At 47.9% G+C, this 18,513-nt stretch overlaps 1 long non-coding RNA gene across 1 annotated transcript in view; it reads left to right on the top strand.

Annotated features, from left to right (window-relative positions):
- LOC135396174 (uncharacterized) overlaps positions 1-18,082 on the top strand; it is a 127,215-nt gene extending 109,133 nt beyond the window's left edge. The window contains exon 4 of the long non-coding RNA XR_010423343.1: positions 18,033-18,082. This is a non-coding gene — a long non-coding RNA (uncharacterized LOC135396174). The remainder of the gene's footprint in view (positions 1-18,032) is intronic.
- Positions 18,083-18,513: the final 431 nt, after the last annotated feature.

Genomic DNA, 18,513 nt, shown 5'->3' with positions numbered 1-18,513 from the left:
ACAAGTCTGTATATGCCTACTTGCACGGCTTTCGAACTTTGGTCGGCTTTGCGCAAGGCAGTCGACCTAAAATGGCAGGAATTTTGGAAAACGCAAACGAAAAACAAACTGCACAGAGTCAAGCCCTATATTCGATCCCGCAGCCAGGACCTAGAGGACCGCCCGCAATGTGTGGTGTGAGATCACGACTAAGAATCGGTCATACTTTCTTCACACACGGTTACCTGTTTTGAGGGGAGAAGCCATCTGAGTGTATTCACCTCTTCACCCAGCTCTTTTGCTGGGTGATGAGGCTATCGTTCCCTTTAATGCTGTATTTAATTTCTTGAAAGACATCGGAATTCTTAACCTCTCGTATTTATTAGTTATGGTTTTGTACATTCGTGCTCAATTTCAACTAAACATCGCGTTCGTTTTTAACTAGTCACATCCTCATTACTGTTCTGGCGCATTATGACCTTAGTTGTCGTTGCGCCATAAAAACTCGAACCATCATCGTCGTGGTCATCATCAATATGACTTCAGCGAGAAAGGTCCGTTTTGCGGGCTTTGTCCCCGCAATTTCCATTATGTTATAGGTTCATGAGGAGAATGTGCAGCTTAAAAAGTGCTCCAACGGAAAAGCAGGGTTCAGTCAAAGCTGTACATACAAGTACTCACCACATATCAGTCCCGTAATGCTGCATATGTTCTTGAGAACTTGGGGCAATTACGCCTCGCCAACCGCAATTTCAAAGGCGGATTTGTCACTGTACTTTTTATCTGCTTCCACCACATGGTTACGCTTCAAATGCTGTCGTACTTCATTCGGAGATTTCTTCAACGTTGCCTTTCCTTCGCTGCATCATCGTAACATTTGGAACTATTGAGGTATATACTTCGGGACGAGTTAACTCCTACACAACAACTCCGCCCACAAATGTAAGGGTGTCTCTGATTGCCTTACGCTGGCGCATGACGCCTCCGATTCGCAACGTAGTGCGCCCAGATGCTTTTCGAAGTATAGCTCGTACACACTGTCCATGCTACGAAAACATCTGTCGGAGTCCACGCACTTAGAGTACATTTGTATGCTTTGAAAGCAAACACGTAAAATATTGGCATTTACAAAACATGCGCATCGTTTTCCCCGTCTTCTCGTATGTACCATTGTCAATGTGCGGACTACATTGTCATGTAGCGGAGTTATACCTATAGATGACTGTAGCTGCTATGTTGTCTCGAAGCACTGGCTTACATCTAGCGTACCGGGTTTTTGGATTAATCCGAAAAACTCCGGAAAGCATACGCCGGTAAAATTTGCGGCAATTCGAATTTATCAGAAAAAAGCTACTGTTTTTAGATACCCCAGAAGCCCAGAATTCCGCAGTCAGGGTCCCGTTTTCTTCCACGTGAACGAAACACTACAATGGACAACAACAGCAAATAAGTAAATTATGATGTACTGGGATATTTCGCCGCTGAGGCAGCACCCTATCCCATTGCTTGAGGGGGAGAAGATGGTGAATGACGATGAATGTTCAGAGTTCACGCACGAGCCCTGTTGCTGCTAAGAAGGTGACGAGGGCTTGAAGAGCTCGTAGCTGACGCGCAGGATTGGCCGGAGGCCTAAGCAGTTCAGGAAGGTCAAGTGAGGGAGTCCCAGTGGCTTCAAGTTGGCGCAATAGAGCATGAAATACAGGTGGCACAAAGTGGTCACTCTGAAAGGTTGCTAGTTTGCGCAAACAGTGGGATGGGACGAAAGTGGAAGGTGCGCGCTGCGACTATATGCCAAGGAATATCGTGACTTCGAACTGTACGTGCAGTTCGGTGACTTGGAGGAGTGATATGTCTTTATGTTTTTACCTTTTCAACTTTACAGTTTTCTTTCTCCTTTCATTCATTTCATTTCCCTCGTGGGAGTAGCAGAATTCGTCGGGTGACAAATTCAATATCTCCGTTTTTTTTTTTTTTTTTTTCTCTATAATCAAACTCAAACTCAATTCTGACTTCGAAATGTTCATATCGTCGGGTGATCGCGATAGCGATATCGTTGTCTGCGAGTACTGTCGCATAACAGCAAGCACCGGAACTTCGAACTGTACGTGCAGTTCGGTGACTTGGAGGGGTGATGTCTTTCTATTTCTACCTTTTCATCTTTACAGTTTTCTTTCTCATTTCATTAATTTCATTTCCCTTGTGGGAGTAGCAGAATTCGTCAGGTGACGAATTCAACATGTCCGTTTTTTTATTTTTCGTTTTTTTTTTTTTTTTTCTATTATCAAACTCACACTCAATCCTGACTTCGAGGTGTTCATACCGTCGGGTGATCGCGATAGCGATGTCGTTGTCTGCGAGTACTGTCGCATAACAGCAAGCACCGGATACGGAAAGGGCGTGCAAAGAATTACCGAACACTTCAGCTCTCAACGCCACATTCAATTAAAGAAGCCACGGGTAGACACAGGTTACAGTAATTCCTCGTACAACGCACATTATTTTAATTTGGCATGTAACGTAAAATTTGCACTTTGTATCGTGAGAGAGTGCGTCGTTCGTCAGTCGTCACACGCAATGCTGACAGCAAAGGCGCGTTGCAGGTCATTCCCACCAGGAGGCGTCTCTGGCGGACTGCATCACCGTGAACGCGAGTGTAAGGACAACGATGATGACATCGCACACCAGCTCTGCCGTGTCGTTTAGTGTACCACGCATTCACATAATAATTTCGGTTATATTCTGAGCCCTAAAAAATAAACTTCGAAAAAACCCCATTTCACGGAAAATAATAAACTCCCGAAAACCCGGAACCCCATAGTTATATCTCACCTTCTTTCCCTCGTATTTTCTAGTACCTCCTATCTCTACCCGACTCATCCATCGCTTTCCACCCCATCACATCGCATATCGCTTCCTAATTCACCCCTTTATTTTCATTCAACCGTCTCCCTTCTTTTTTCTACATCCATCCACCCCTTTCTCCCCATGTTGCCACACCACTTGCGACTTGTACCGAGAACCCACGCACGATTACCACCTGCAGTCCACTGTTATACGCGAGCGATGAAAACAGCACAACACGGCCGACCCTCGCATGGTAACGCGTGCTCCTTCCCCAGAGGCCATTTATTGTTTCTGCGGTAGCGGACACGAGTCCGTGGGTCTTGTTTAAGCAGCTGGTGCCAACTTCATCAGGCACGTGGTGCTGACTCATATCGGTGTGATGAGGGTCGTAAATTGCTGGTTCTCCCATCAGGAGAGATTAAAATCAGGCGCTCGCTTCTGGTTAATGGTCCGTTGGTGATGCATAATGTGCATGTTGAAGCAAGATGCTCGCGCGCGCGTGCTCGTTGTGGTACATGACTGAACGGGAGGACGGTGTGCCCTGTTGGCCTTTCATTGTGCGTCGAGAGCGATAGTTTTCTTGATTACGTGAAGTGTGACGGAGCAGTGGCATGACATACGGCACTTGTAAGCCCGAGTTACCCAAGTGTTCTCTATTGTTCCTCGTTATTAATTGGCCTATTCACTAGAGAGAAGTCTACGAAAGGCAACGAAAAGGCGGACCAACTAGCATCTGCTGCGCACCACAGCACTAGCCCCAGTTTGCCAACGCCGGGAGACAGCGACATGAAAAAGGACTTTACCGCAGTACACAAACCCTGCTCTTCAGGTTGCGAGCAGGAAGGGCTATCACTAAGTCGCAATTATTCACGATTGGCTCTCTGGACAAGGCAAATTGCGTACATTGTCAGCAAATCGCAACTATTGAACACATCCTGCTTCATTGCTGTGCATATGCTGTGGTGCGGGAGAAATACCTTCGCCACTGCAGGAATTGTACGCTGGATGATGTCCTACATCCCGGAGGCTCTTTCACGGAAAGACTCCTCAAAGATTCGCTGCCTCGTCTCCGTTGTCCAGGAGTCTGGGCTTGCCCATAGACTATGAGTACTGCTCGGACTTCTCACCAATTCTGGCAGTGACCGCTCTAGATCTTAACTTTCGGCCGTCATCATTCCTACGTCTGTTATCATATCATCTCATCTCGTCCTGGCTATACAGCCGTGATGCAGCCCACGTGAGGGAGGCCAACAACGGCAAGACGGCTTCGCCATCACCACCTTGCATTCAGTAATTTGTATATTTTAGTAATCTGCAGGATCCGTTTCATGCACCCCTGTCCTTAGATCTCCCGGTTGCTCCTTATTGGTTAGGACAGACCTGGAGGAGGACTTCGTTGTGTTAGGCGACTCTGTGTCATCTGTGTCAACAATATTTATGTATGTTCTTCATGACTTTGATGCTTCCTGTACGAGATTATTCTGGCCTCGTCTCGTGACCGGAAGTGATGGTGATGACGGATAGAAGAAAAAAAAAATGAGGAGGTGAGTCGCGAATAAATGGGGTTGGCTACCCCAGTATACCTACTTGTTAGTGTCTAAATGTTTCAAACTGTTCTTTTCCTTTTTTTGCTAATGTTTTAGGTTCGTCGGCTTGTTGCATAGTTCGGTTTTGTTTCTCGGCTTTTCCATGATGTGATGCTATAGTGATTAGTGAGGTTTTAGACCGATCCTGTGACTGATTCCTACCTTGGGTACGCGTGGGTTGGTTGTGTTTGCAGCTTCGTGTCATTAATATCTGTTATTGCACCTCGTAAATCATTCTCACAAACCCCAACAATTACTTTGTTTTCGACTGATGCGACTGTAACCGCATGTCAAATGTCTCTTAATATTACTTCGCTACTGTTTGTTTAATTTTATTATCTTTTTCTTATTTTTTATTACTGCTTTTACGTCGGGTAACTTCTGTTTTCTTTGTGAAAGAACTGTCAATACAAAATGTTCGAAAATTCCGCCGTCTCGCCCGGAACAAGGAAAAAGAAAGAAAAAAAAGCGCCAAAGTATGTCCATGGGATGCTGAAATTGCAAAAAGCTTATTCCGGAAATAAGCCTTTTCTGTTGTCCCGATATGCAAACGATAAACGCGCATTGTCTTGCCATAATGCTTAAGTCGACGTAATCCTCTGCGTGCTTTATGATTCCCTTTCCCCTCTCTTTCCTCGCAGCAGGGTCCTGCACATTAAGTTCTCATGCTGGGAGAAACGGAGTCGCTTTTATTGAGCCAGTCTTGCTGGGAGAGCAGTAATTTTCGCCACTGGATACCAAGCTGTTTTAAATGAGCTTCCTTCCAGCTCGCTCCCCTCTCTGTACTACGCCAACTGAATTCTTTGCTAACGCTCCTGCATGCGCGTTTGGACATGTTGGTGTAGATGTCCAAATTTCCGCCCTCAATTACTCTGTCCTCAATACAGCACGCCTATGCTAGACTTTGAATTTTGTTCCCAAACATCTATGCGCAGCTATATACTTTGCTCTAAGCTTTGCACCAAAGAGACAGGGAGTAATGCAGTACCGGTAATGCATTACATCTCAATAATGAGTACTAATGCCAATGCATTATATTTTGTGGAGGAGTAATAGGTAATGTAATGCCATTTACATTTTGTCCCGTAACGCGTAATGAAATTACCTATTACTCAAAACTCAGCAAGTCCGACAGCAGTGCACAGTTTCTGCCTAGTACTGGCAAGGAAAATACCCAAGAGAAAACCGGCCTTCAAGAAAAAGTCAATTTTTTTTCTCGTTATTGAGTTTGTTTGTAAGGAAAAAAACAAAGAGGAGAAATTGAACTCGTCTCCCGACTTGTTCTGCTACTCCTAACATAAATTCTCACCCCCCCCCCCCCCCTCAAAAAAAAAAAAATTACTTCTCACGTGCTCTACTCGCAACCTTTCACAACTTCGCTATTCACTATTCACATGTTCGCCATTCAGAAGTCCACTATTCACATGTTTGATACTTTGGACTTTGCAGAGCCGTGCGGATCTAGCAGCGTTTTTAGGCCACTTATCGGAAATATTTCACCGAAAACCGAACTCGTTAACAATCGTGATTCTTCCCTCTCGTTCTCAAATAATTGCTTAGTTTCAAAAAAACAAAAGGAAAGAAAGCGGAAACCTTACTTCGGTACCGCAATCATTTTCTTGCTTTACCGATGGAGACCCTGCATGTAGACAGACAAACACAACACCATGGCGGGCGTGTCCATTCGTCGGTATTCGAGCACATATCTGGCAGTTTCTGCTCGGTGGAGCTCGAAGCTGAAAGCGCTGGCGGGATGACTCCCATGATGACCGCACTGCCCGCAGCGTCGCTTTTTCATCCAGATTAGACCGGCACAGCACCTCAATGAACCCGTAAAGCACCTCATATGCTCCGCTATCTGGGAGAGAGAGAGAGAAAGACTGCAAATGGCAATCACAACGTTTCCAAGTTGGGAACGTCCTGGTGCTTTTCCTCAATTGAGTGTAGATTGGTAGGGAAAATCAGGGTTATAGAAGTTCTGTTTCCAAGTTTTAAATACCAGTTCGCGTAGCGTAGTGATTAGGATGATCCCCTTCCACGCCAGGACTTGGGGGTTACACGGGTTCGAATCCCCAGCATCGGCTGTGCTGCCTGAGGTTTTCCCTGCGTATTTCAGCAGACTTTCCAGATGACTTTCAGGCTGACCTTTCCAAAATAAACGTATATCCCACCCCCCCTTTTTCCAGATGAATATCGGCACGGTTCCCCCTGAAGGCGGCCCAGGACTCATAACAGCCTGCTACTCCTTCGTGCTGTCTTCTCTCCATCTGTCCATGTCTGTACGCTGCTCACAGCCACAGTTGCTTCGCTGCGCTGACACGCAATATAAAATAATAATAATGAATCGTTCTGTCGCTCGCTCTCTGTAGGAGATTGTGGTCCTGACAACGCTTGGTTTGGGTTAGAATATCCTTGCTAAACTTCGACAGCTTTCAAGAACGTCCACTTGGTGCGCAGCCCTAGCGTACTGCAGCGATTCAAATCCTACTTTGCCCTATAATACGGCGGCGACGCTGTTGTACGCGAATAGTTGCCGTCACACTGTGGTCTAGAACTGCGATGACGACGTCTCTCTTCGCGCATGCGCAGTTCACCTGCTCGTGACGAGCATCTCTTCACACAGTGAGCGAGACTTGACACAAAGTGAGCCTGGCATTTCCACTAAAGAAAGCTTCAATGCTCTTACGCCTTCCAAATACCGGAGCACGCGCTGTTGCGAACCGCCGGATGGTAGCGAGGCCGATCCCAACACCCTGGGGCAGGAACGTAGACAGAGGTAAGGAGCACAACGAAATAAAGTGTATTTACACACACACACACACATACATTGGATGGTGATGGGGTAGGCGATTCACCGCCGCTGGGGCGGTACACTGCCCTATTTCGCGTTGGGAGAGGATGAAGGGATGATGATGATGGGGGGCTCTCAAAGAGCCGTCGCCAGACCGGTGGAGCACAAGTACTCCGCCAGAAGACGGAGGCCCTGCGTCTGGTGGGCAGCGTTCGACCACGGACCGAGGATCTTCGCTAGGTTGAACGGCCGCTTGTCAACGCGTTGCACAGAGACTTCCATTAGTGCACGCTCGTGGTGGTATTGCCCACAAGCAAGGATGACGTGGCTGAGGTCGCCGTGTACTCCACAAGTGGGGCAGAGGGAAGACGAGGTGGAGCCGAGACGGTGTTGAAAGGCAGGTGTAAAGGCAACGTTGAGCCTCATGCGGTGGAAGAGAGCAGTTAAGGGGCGCGGTAGTCGCGGAGGAAGGACGAGAGAAAGCGTGGGGTCTACATCAGAGAGAAGGGAGGGAGCTATGTCGTGTTCCCACTGAGCCTGCATCTTGGGACCGGTGAGTGTCGAGAGGAGGTGTCTTCGGTCGCCCGACGACATCATTATCGGGGAAAAAGCTGCGTGCTGATGGGCGCTCAATGCGGCTCTGTCTGCTTCTTCGTTGCCGCTGATACCGACATGTCCGGGGATCCACTGCAATACTACAGTGTGCCCTGCAATGGTCGCCTTCTTATAAGCTTGCAGGATGTCAAAGACAACAGGACTGAGGAATCCACGTATCCCCAAGTTGGCCACACGCCTGAGCGCGGGTCTTGAGTCTGTAAAGACGACCCAGGACTGAGCTGGACTGGCTGATATTTTTTGCATTGCAAATAGAATGGCGTAAAGCTCGGCACACCTAGACGATGTTCTGTGAGAAAGACGGTGACCACAGGAGACTGACTGAGATGGAATGACAAATGCCGAGGACGATTCACCCCGAGTAGATGACCCGTCAGTGAAAACTGACGTTGACGCCGTGTAGTTGTCGTTCATCATGCCCAGGGTAAGCTGCTTGGCGACACACGGGGCTGTATCCCTTTTCCTTCCATGCAGGCCAGGAACAGTTAGGCGGGTGACTGGACTTGACAGAGACCATGGAGGGGCACTGGGAGCCACTGTCTTCACTACGAAATGCGGGACGCTAGGCTTCAGCTGAGTCATCACCGAGCGGACCTTGCAGTGCTTGCGCCTCAAGATCTTCGATACGAGCGGGTGCCGCCGATGATGGGATAAAAGGCGGAGGAAAAATCGGCAGGTCTCACCGTAGCGAAGAACCTCCAGCGGGGTGTCCCTCGCTTCAGCAATAACTGCCCGGGTCTCTGCTGCTCGGGGGACGCCGAGGCACACACGAAGGCTTCGCGCCAGGAGGCACTGCAGCTTATGATCTGAAGATGTCGGCAGGCCATTAAGCACCGGCAAACTATACGCGAGGGACCCTCGAGGCAAAGCCCTGTGGACGGCCAACAGAGAGCTCGTGTCACTGCCCCATCTCATGCCTGTCAAGCGACGGATCACTGCAATCCAACGGTGGATCTTGATCTCCAAGCTTGCAATATGCTTCCGCCAACAGAGCCTAGCATCAACAGTGAGACCGAGGAACCTATGGTGAGACACGTGCCTCAACGGTGTGCCAGCAACGGAAAGCTGGAAGGGCCTCATGTTCCGCCTTGTAAAAGGAAGTGTTACTGTCTTCTCCGTCGATATGTCTAAGCCCGCCAGTGACAGGTACTGCTGGATAGCATCGAGAGCGAGTTGGAGGCGTCGCTGGAGGGCAGGACGGGATTTACCGCTGGTCCAGATACAAATGTCATCAGCATAGATGGAGATAGCCACTTTCCTACCGACGCAACCTCGAAGGCCAGCCATAACAATGTTAAATAAGATGGGGCTCAGAACACTCCCCTGGGGCACCCCATGGGTCAACTCGACAAAGTCTGTGTCCCCCTGGCTTGTGCGGACGAACAGTTCCCGTCCATGAAGGAAATCAGTAAGCCATGAGAGAGCTCTGGAAGGCAGGGCGGCATCAACAAGACCATGGAGGACAGAAGCGTGGCTGACAGTATCGTACGCCCGCCTAACATCGAGAAAGGCAGCCAGCACAGTCTTATTGAGCACCTTTGCCTCTTCCACAGAAGTATTTAAATCGAGTACCGAGTCTATTGCTGCTCTGTGCCGTCGAAAGCCTGACATTTCTTGCGGGAAGACGCGGCGATGTTCGAGCCACCACTCCAGTCTAGCGAGTACCATGCGCTCCATCAACTTCCCAAGGCAGCTAGTCAGGCTCACTGGTCGAAAGGAGGAGAGTTGCGATGGCGGTTTGTCTGGCTTCAATAGCGGAATAACACGTGCGCGCTTCCAACTGTCGGGTACTTTCCCTGACCCATGATCTATTAAATACCTCCAGCAGATACATCCCACATTTCTGATCGAGGTTGCGGAAAGCCCTATAGGTGACGTTATCCGGCCCAGGAGAGGGCAGAACCCGAGACAGCAGCAGCACGCTTCTGAACTCGGCCAGTGAGAAATCCATATCCATGTCCGGGTCAGTGACTATGGGCGCAGCTTGAATCAGTTCGACTAAGGTAGTCACATGGGAAGAAAACCACGTTGTACTTGCAGCCTTCGAAGGAGCAGCAATGGTGTTGCAGAAGGCCTGAGCCACCTCTGCTTCGGACTTTGAGGAGGACAGCGCAAGCGTACCTAAGGGATGCTGGTTCGTGGGAGGTTCGCTTAAACTTTTTGCCACTCGCCAGATCTTCGCAGGGCTGTCAAAAGATGACTACGATCCGCAGAACTGCCTTCAGCGCTTACGATCAATCGCAGCCAGCTCCTTAGTGACTGCCTTGCACGCGCGGCGGGCTGGATGTCTTTGAGCAACCCAGTTCGACGAGCTGTGCGCTCGGCGCGTCGACGGTATGCCCGCAGCTGCTCAACCCTAGGATTTGAGCCGAGATGTCCAGGAACGACTTTAACATACTTGCTTGATGAACGAAGGGCCTGCTCGATGCATCCTGCCATCTCGTCTGCAGAGAGGTCAGGTCGGGTGCTGGTGGAACACAAGGCGCGAAAGGCTGACCAATCTGTTATCGTTACAACTTTATGCCGTTCTTTCTGAAGAAATTTTTGATAACCAATGAAAATGGGAAGACGGTCACTTCCCTGACCGCCCAGGCCAACTGCCCACGACAGGTACCTGGATACATCCTTTGAGCACAGAGAGAGGTCTAAAGAGTTTGACCGAAAACACCGGCCGAGGAACGTAGACGACCCATCATTGAGAAGATGCAGTCGCAGATCCTCTATAACGTCCGCCCAGATTTTGCCCAGCGGGTGTCAACCTTTCTGCTACCCCACAAGGGATGGTGTGCGTTGACATCGCCAACAACAACAAACGGGGCTGGGAGACAGGCAAATATATCCCTAATACTGCGAGCTGTGGCAGTAGCCGACGGGGGAATGTACAGGCTCACAACAGTCAGTACGGTACGGCCCATGCGTACTTTACACTCAATGTAGTCAAATGGGTCACGTCGAGAGTAAATCAGTGCCGAGGTCAGGTCATTTTTTACGCAGATGATGGTTCGAGACGGAGATGTGTTGTCCAATGTGTAAGTGATATATCCACTAAGTCGAAAGTCTTGCGGGATATAACGCTTCGCAAATAGCAAGTACTGGTGTCTGCAGCCGAAGAACGAATGCTTTCAAGTCAGGTAGCTTATTCCGAAGGCCACGCGCGTTCCACTGCAATATGGCAGCAGATTTACACGCTTGCTGCATTGTGTGGCAAAAAGAGATTGTCCGCTGCCAGAAGAGCCCTGACTTCAGGCAACTGGGAAGCACCAGGGAAAGCGGCGACGACAGCCTTCAAAGCGACAAAAACCAGCGGCAACAGTCCGCTGACCATGTCATCCTGGTTCTTAACCATAGAGCTTGAACGTCTCAGCTCGCTCGACACTGCCGGCCGCCGCAGAGACCTTTGCGGTTGATGGCTGGCTGCATTCGCGTAGGAAACTTTTGGAGAAGCCGGCCGCAAATTATCCGTGTCCGCCTTCAAAGGGTTTGTTGAGTCGGTGGCAGACGCCGCTGTGCCGCGGCTGACCATTGGAGAGAATTGCCATGTAGGAAGTGTAACGCCCTGGGGGGCACGGGGGCACCTCGAAGACGGTTTAGCAGGCTTGGCGGGCTTAGCAGGATTAGGCGCGGCACGAGCAGGCGGGACGCGAGCACCCGCTTGGCTTCTGTCGGAGCTGCCAGACTTGGGCAGAAGTATACAGAAGTATACCAGAGTTCTCATTTTAGCGGGTCACAGCGTTCGGGTCAGGCGACGTCCATGGGAATCAGGTCGGAGTCGGCAGTGGTTCCAGGAAAGCTGACCTCGTTGTCTCCCCTTTAGTCCCTCATGAATGGGCTCTCGGGATGTGAGGAAGATGGCTTCCCGAGTTGGTGGGAGGAAGGCGAAAATGGCGAGTCGTAACAGCGCGTGCTGGCAGGGCCTATATATAAGCTCATAAGATATGTGTCACACATCTTCAACTCCCGTGTACTCCTAAATCAATAAATCGTGCAGCGTGAGCAGATAAATAAGATATATAAGGAAGAAATAAACGGACTCTGGAATAAATCAGCTGAATTGTCGCTATAAATAGCTGTAAATATCGGCTTGAACGTGAAAGTGTTTTCATAACAGCCGGGTACAAAATTCGCGACGTCCCACTGACGCGATAGAGTCGTTTTGTTTCCCATTGAGCGAAAGACAAGCGATCAAGCGGCATCTTTCGGTAGAATCTCTTCCCTACGGTTTCCAAAGACGTTATTGCCAGCCTCTTGGAGGGATTTAATGGTGCTGAGATGACTGTTCCCCAAACAGACCGTCGCACTGCTAGCTTTCCCCCATTGTTGTTCATTCTCTTCGTCGTTCAACCTCGTTTCTATTTTACTCCATCTTAACCGTTCGCTGCGCGCAAGACGGCTTCCTCTGTCGGCACGGTACACCGATTGGGATTTCGATGGCCCTTGCACTGCGTGTAGCGTACGCAAACAGTGAACATAATAAATAAAATTTTAAAGCGCATTAGTGCCCTTTAACTAAGAAAGACTGTTGTTTCACCACCGCCGACAGACCTCTTCCATATCCCAGTTTTGTCCTTCCGTTCCGGGATGTGACCCGGGTTCGAACCCCGCCATCGGCTATGCTCTTTTGCTGTTCTGCTTGGGTTTGGCTGAGACGATGCTGACGATGACGATGACGATGAGACGATCTAAGGCGAATGTCGGCACTGTTCCCTGTGAAGTCGGCCCGGAACGTACGGTTCGCCCCCCCCCCCCCCCCCAACGACATGCTACCACACACCGGCAGGCATATACGTATACCACTCGGCAGCCGGCCAACCAAAGTTCCACTTGACCGCATCATCAAAGATATATATTCGCTCCTTCGGGCCCTAACCAATATCAACATTGATCGCTCCGAAGAAGAAAATATAAGGAACGACAAAGCAGCCTAGCACCTTATCTATCATTACGCCATCAACTCAAACTACTGCACAACGTGATGTCCCTCACTGCATCCTTCCGGGCTGTCCACTATATAAAGATAGCGCGAGCAGCATCATACCACGCACTTCCCACACTTCCCTATACATTGATTATCTCACATCACAGCGCGCATATCGCTCATCACACAATACACAAACCCAAGGGGGGGGCAGGAATTTCCCAAAAGACACTCTCAATGTGCGTGCTGTCTCACGCCCATCAGGGCCCTAAACATATTTAGCGTCCCTAATTAAAAAGCTATACGTCACCGCGGACAGACTTGGCGCACGTAAATTTGTTGATGTACCCGCAGCCAAAGAGGCGCCGATGCTAAACAGGGAATTCTTCGAGATGCGGATCAATAATAATGGATAGAAAAAAAGAAGGTAGTATCGGTGATCCACTTAAGCGCCGACCAGCGGCCATTTAGTGCGGCGCCCTAGCCATTCTGTAGCGAATAACTTCGTTGGGCGGCTGAAATGCGCAGTGTTATGGCTTGTGGACTTGTTTCTGCCGTGTGATATTGCGAGTGTATTTATGAACGGATGCGAAATATAGCGGGGTATCACGCTAGATGGGATGTAGTGCTATGTATGTGTGCTTGAGGTAATTGGGCTGTTTCGTTTAGCGAACAAAATGAGATGCGTTCAGCTGAATGCGCATCTATCGTGCAGCATGTGTGTGGTAGAAAAAGAAGAAGAAGAAAAAAAAGGGCGGAAGAAAATCGGATAAAAGGTTGGTTCCTGTGGAGGGTTTGCTTGGAGGGAGAAGTTCGTTATGGATAGGATATTGGGTATGAAATACTGGCGGTCCTTCTTATAACGTATGTTTGCGTAGGGAATTGAGTGTGATAAAAGTGCAGGAAGTTAAATGGTGCAAAAGGACTATGTAGCCAAGCCTAGCCAAGGTGCGTTGTAGCTCATAACACACTATCGCGAAAGACAACGACGAAGCTATGTCTGAACACCGGTATAAATAAGCCCGGGTTATATATATATTCTCCCATCCCGTATATTCCGTGACGATGATGACGTTTCCACAGCGTCATTGTGACAACGGGGACTCCATTCACAATGAACTACCCTGAGCGTTGATCGCATATATCACTCACATATGCCCTCACAACGTAAAGCTTCCACGGCGCAATTATATTCACACACAGTCCTTTCGCATCGACGGCCGTTTCAAAGCCTTGGCTTGACCTATAAGCGGTATATCAACACGGATATTAGCTGCGTGCATAAAAATGGCCGGGTCAAAAGTCACCACGTATGGAAACGTGCGCCAGCATTCCGGAGAAGATTCTCACAGCGGAGCCATAATGGCAGGTTTGCGTGTCCGAACCAGCCGACGATCGTTCCCTTTTATAGTAAATTAACGAAGCGGGGTTGTTGCACCATTAAATACCGCGCAGGTATAGCAGGTTTCCCATTCTGTTGCAGCAACATTGCGCAATGTTGTGTTTGATGCGGTCGAAAAGAACGGGCAGAGGAGAAATGCGTGTGGAGATATTTGGAGAAAGGGTATGGCGAGGATTAGGTGTGATTCTTCACTGACAGAAAGCGTCTGACGGGGTATGCAGTGATGGCAGTAACTGAGAAGACCTGGAGTTTCAGTACATGGGCTATTAATTAACTTAATGCTCTCTACTTATAGTCGGATACTTACTGTACTATATGTATTATAGTATACGTATCTGCTTAGTATATATAGGATGCGTTCCCGCTTGTCGTTCTATTGTAGTACATATTTTGTTTCCCAATCTGATGGTTAATCATCATTTTCGTAAATAATTACATTACGTTACTGTGTATTCGTTCCTGTTAATATGACGGTCCAAATAAGGAGACAATGTTTCAAGTTCCTGGCGCGTCGTTATCATAAAATATACATAAAGAAATATATAAATAAATAAATAAAAACGGATTGACGCAAAGGCCACAAGGTAACTGGTAAATGGTGCAAGTGATGTGGAGTTGCGGGCCTCACACTAGTGAAGCCAAAATCTCCATTTTAATTTTTCTTAAAACCAACCAACCAACCACAAGTCGGGAAGTGCTGATGTTTCGAACAGAGACTTTTCTTCTACTGTTCGAATGAAGCACACTCACAGTCTGAAACATCGGCAAATCTCGAGACTTTTACTTCGGTCTACCTTACCCGGATCGCTGGAATTTGCAACGAAGAATGGAGTTTGCTAGACAGCTATCAAGTCACACGTGGGTTATGCTGTCTCTTCGTGCACATATAACGAAAAACTAACAGCAACAAATAATACTTACTCACTTACTAACCGCAATATTTCTTAGCTTGCAGCGTTACACTTCACTTCACTATGAAAGCACATTTGAGTATAAGTGAAGTCATTATAGCTTTAGCTCACTGCAAAAGATGTCGCGCTCTCCTCTAACTACATACACGTGCACACAGGCTGTGTTTTGATGCTATTAAAACCTAAAATTCCACGTACACATCTATGATGCACATCATGACCGAATGGATCGAGTCATTGGCCACCACACTGAGCCGGACATTGAAGCTCAACACCGTGTTTCCCGTAAGGCTGCTTTTTTCTTTTCAAGAAGTGGAGGAGTAGCGCGCAGAACATTATGCTCTACATGTTCTACGTGCAGCAAAAGGGCTTCTGTTACTTTTCTTCCACTAATACTTCACTGGCTTTGCACTGGGCTTTCAGAGGTGAGTCTCTCACCCTGACGGAAGCCTCAAACGTTGCCCACCTGCGCACTGCTGACGATAGTCCAATAAGGCCGGAACAGCTGTCCAGTGCTGGTGTGTTGACGTTTTGGACTTATAAACGCATGTTTTTCACGAAGATCGTCAACAGAGCTACTCTTGAATTCGACATATGGGCCACATGCCTTCTCTCTATCTGCCTACATTTGCGTGTGGTCTGAGCTGCTTCGCGCTGCTCTTCCCTAATATGTATACCACGTAATGACGTTCCAAAAACAACTTCAATAGGTTACGTTGTGTCTTGCCTTACATCTTTTTCTCTTCAGCATTATATCCAGCTACGCACGGACTGTTTCCTTTCCCCCTTCCTCCTAATTCACTCCTCTTCCTCCTCTTCATATATTACTGTGCCATACGTCAGTCGTACAAAACGTGGATATTGGTCTCGTAATAAAGGCTTTGAGTGCAATGCCGCGGAACTAACAACACTTATGCAACTGAAGTGCAGTCGGCTTCAGAATAGAACGCGTTATACACCGCGAACCAAATAAAGCTGCGTTCACTTAGGAGGGTGATCTTCTCCTCCGTTTGTATAATGCCCGCTTTAAATGCATTCGACAGCGTTGTAAGCGCGTATATAGAACTCGCGCGTTAGTTACGCGTTCCTTGCAAGTGGGGCAGTATCTCAGCTGCTTGTCTTTCCGCGTCAGCTTTTAAATGGGAAAGCGACATCTGCGAACGTAGCCACGCATTTCTTGCAGTTAGTCCGAATGTCATTCTTCCAAGTGGTTGAACTTTATCGCGCTAGGGCGTTTTCTGCTGCGCGATGTTTGCGCCGAGCCAGTGGAGTAAAACCAATCAAAAGACATCAAACTGCATTTAAAAGGAAGCGTCCGGCGAGTGTAAGCAATCTCGGAAGCGTGGAAAAGAAATTACTTAGAAGGCGTCCGCTCGAGCTACGCTAAGTTTGACGCCCGAATGTTTAAGCTGTTGGAACGACTGTTGTGCGGAGTCCATCCGCTACAAAAATTCTCGTGCTTGTGGTGATGTGGCATACTTGCCGAAGTAGAGAGACAGTGACGCGTATCGCAGACATTCTTAGAAGAAAGTCATTACGTGCAAAACACTAGGATATACATTGGTATGAAGTCGTTACAAGGAAATAGAGCATACGAGAGGGAAAATGGGGAAGATTATGGAACATCAGGAAAGGAAAATAAAGTGTGGAGACGTTAGTAGGGACGAGCTAGGAACTGATTGCTTCGACACTCGTATATAGTGTGAGAAAAGTTGAGGACTAAGCAGCCGCCAACAACAAAACAAGACAACAAAAAAGAGAAAGACAAAAGACAAAACAAACAAAAAGTGGAAGAGGACTTGGAGAAAAGCATACCAGACAAAGAGCAAATTGGACAAAATAAAGAAACGGTAAATGTTTTGACTTAGAGAATCAACACGTCTATGTGCCAACTATGTATATCCCAATAGCACACACGAGCACTAATGATAATTGATAATCCGTGACTTTGCTTCGCAAACTAGGGAGCAGTAATGAGGATTCCCTTCAAGTATCACGGTGAGATTTATTGCGCTTAAGAAAGACGACAAGTGTACGTATTGTAAGCGCTTGATGATGCAAGGGTCGCCACCCGGGCACTGTTCTTACATTGGTTGGACAAACGTTGATTCCAGGGTGATTCGGGTTGCTGAGTAGTTAGAATAACTGCTAATAGCGCACTGCTAAGAGTGGGGACGACATGGGTGCGAATCCAATGCTCTGTCTCCTTATGTCTTCCTATATGCTGTCTGGGTGTTTTTCGTACATTTTCCTCCAACACCCTAAGGCAAATGTCGGCACAGTTCTTCGCGAAAACGACCTACGACGAAGCCGTACTCTACCGAGCAGTATATGTTGCCATATATCAGGAAGGCAAATAGGTCGGTAGTATAACGACTAAGCCTCAAAAGGGGCCGATTGGTACATGACTATATGACGAGCTCAGCGACGAAGGTACATAGACGGACAAGAGACAGATTCGAGACGGAGACGGGTTCGACAAAGATTGTGTGCAACTCAGCAGATCACCATCGCAGGCAGGTGGTGCAGTCTTATCAGATAGATAAGTTCGGTAACAAGTGTGTCAGCATTGCTTTCGCACAAACAAAAAACATTTATCGACAGGGGTGTGCGGTTTGGCTGAATGATATGTTATCAACGGGGTGCTGGGGGGCGTTGTTTGAACACGATGAGCGTTTTTTTTTTTACATTTTTTTAATTTTGTTGCAGTAGCAATAAATACTGGTTGAAAGTTCGACGTTCACGTGTCTCTTGCTCGTCTTCGTCTTCGTCGATGAGCTCGTCATGGTAGTAAAGGCGGCCGTCGCAAATCAAAGGTGCGGCTACGATTGCAGACGGAAGACATAAGAGTATAGAATACCGAGATCTCATTGAGAAATTTTTTATTACAATTTGTAAAATCGAAATTGAAAGATGTGCTTAGTATCGCCGTTTTGTTTGCTTGTCGGTTACGGAACTTACAATTTCCTCTATTCTCCGTTGTTCACAGGTTCTCTGCGGTGTCACTCTTGAGATCTGCCGCTCTGACATGCAAAGCAGGTGTGTGTTTCCTACTATAAGCTTCCATCCAAGAAACTAGCCAGCATAATTATTTGTCGAGGTACGTGCCTGAGTAAATTACCCTTATATAATCGGTCAGATCTTGGTGGCCTTACGAATGCGTTTATTTGGTCAATTACAGTACTCTTTCATCAAGAGACGCTGAAGTCCTTTTTCCGGCATTGTGCCGAAAGGTCACGATGCCGCACTGATAGCGCAAAGCTTGATCCTTTTAGACAGGATGCTTTTTTACTATCAACTAGTTCAACTGAACCAGCGAGACTTGAGCTTAAATCATCACGTGAGCTCACTTGCAAAATCGTTTCACTGCGGTGAGTCGGGCCTGAACCATTGTCCTCCAGTTCTGAGCCTCATCACAGAGCTATGAATTATTATTTTTTTTAATTAACCAGTCGCTGTGCGCATGCATA

Source organism: Ornithodoros turicata, chromosome 5 (genome assembly GCF_037126465.1).
Source record: "Ornithodoros turicata isolate Travis chromosome 5, ASM3712646v1, whole genome shotgun sequence".
NCBI lineage: Eukaryota > Metazoa > Arthropoda > Arachnida > Ixodida > Argasidae > Ornithodoros > Ornithodoros turicata.
Note: the sequence above shows the minus strand (reverse complement) of the source record. Positions and strands in the feature narration are given on the sequence as shown.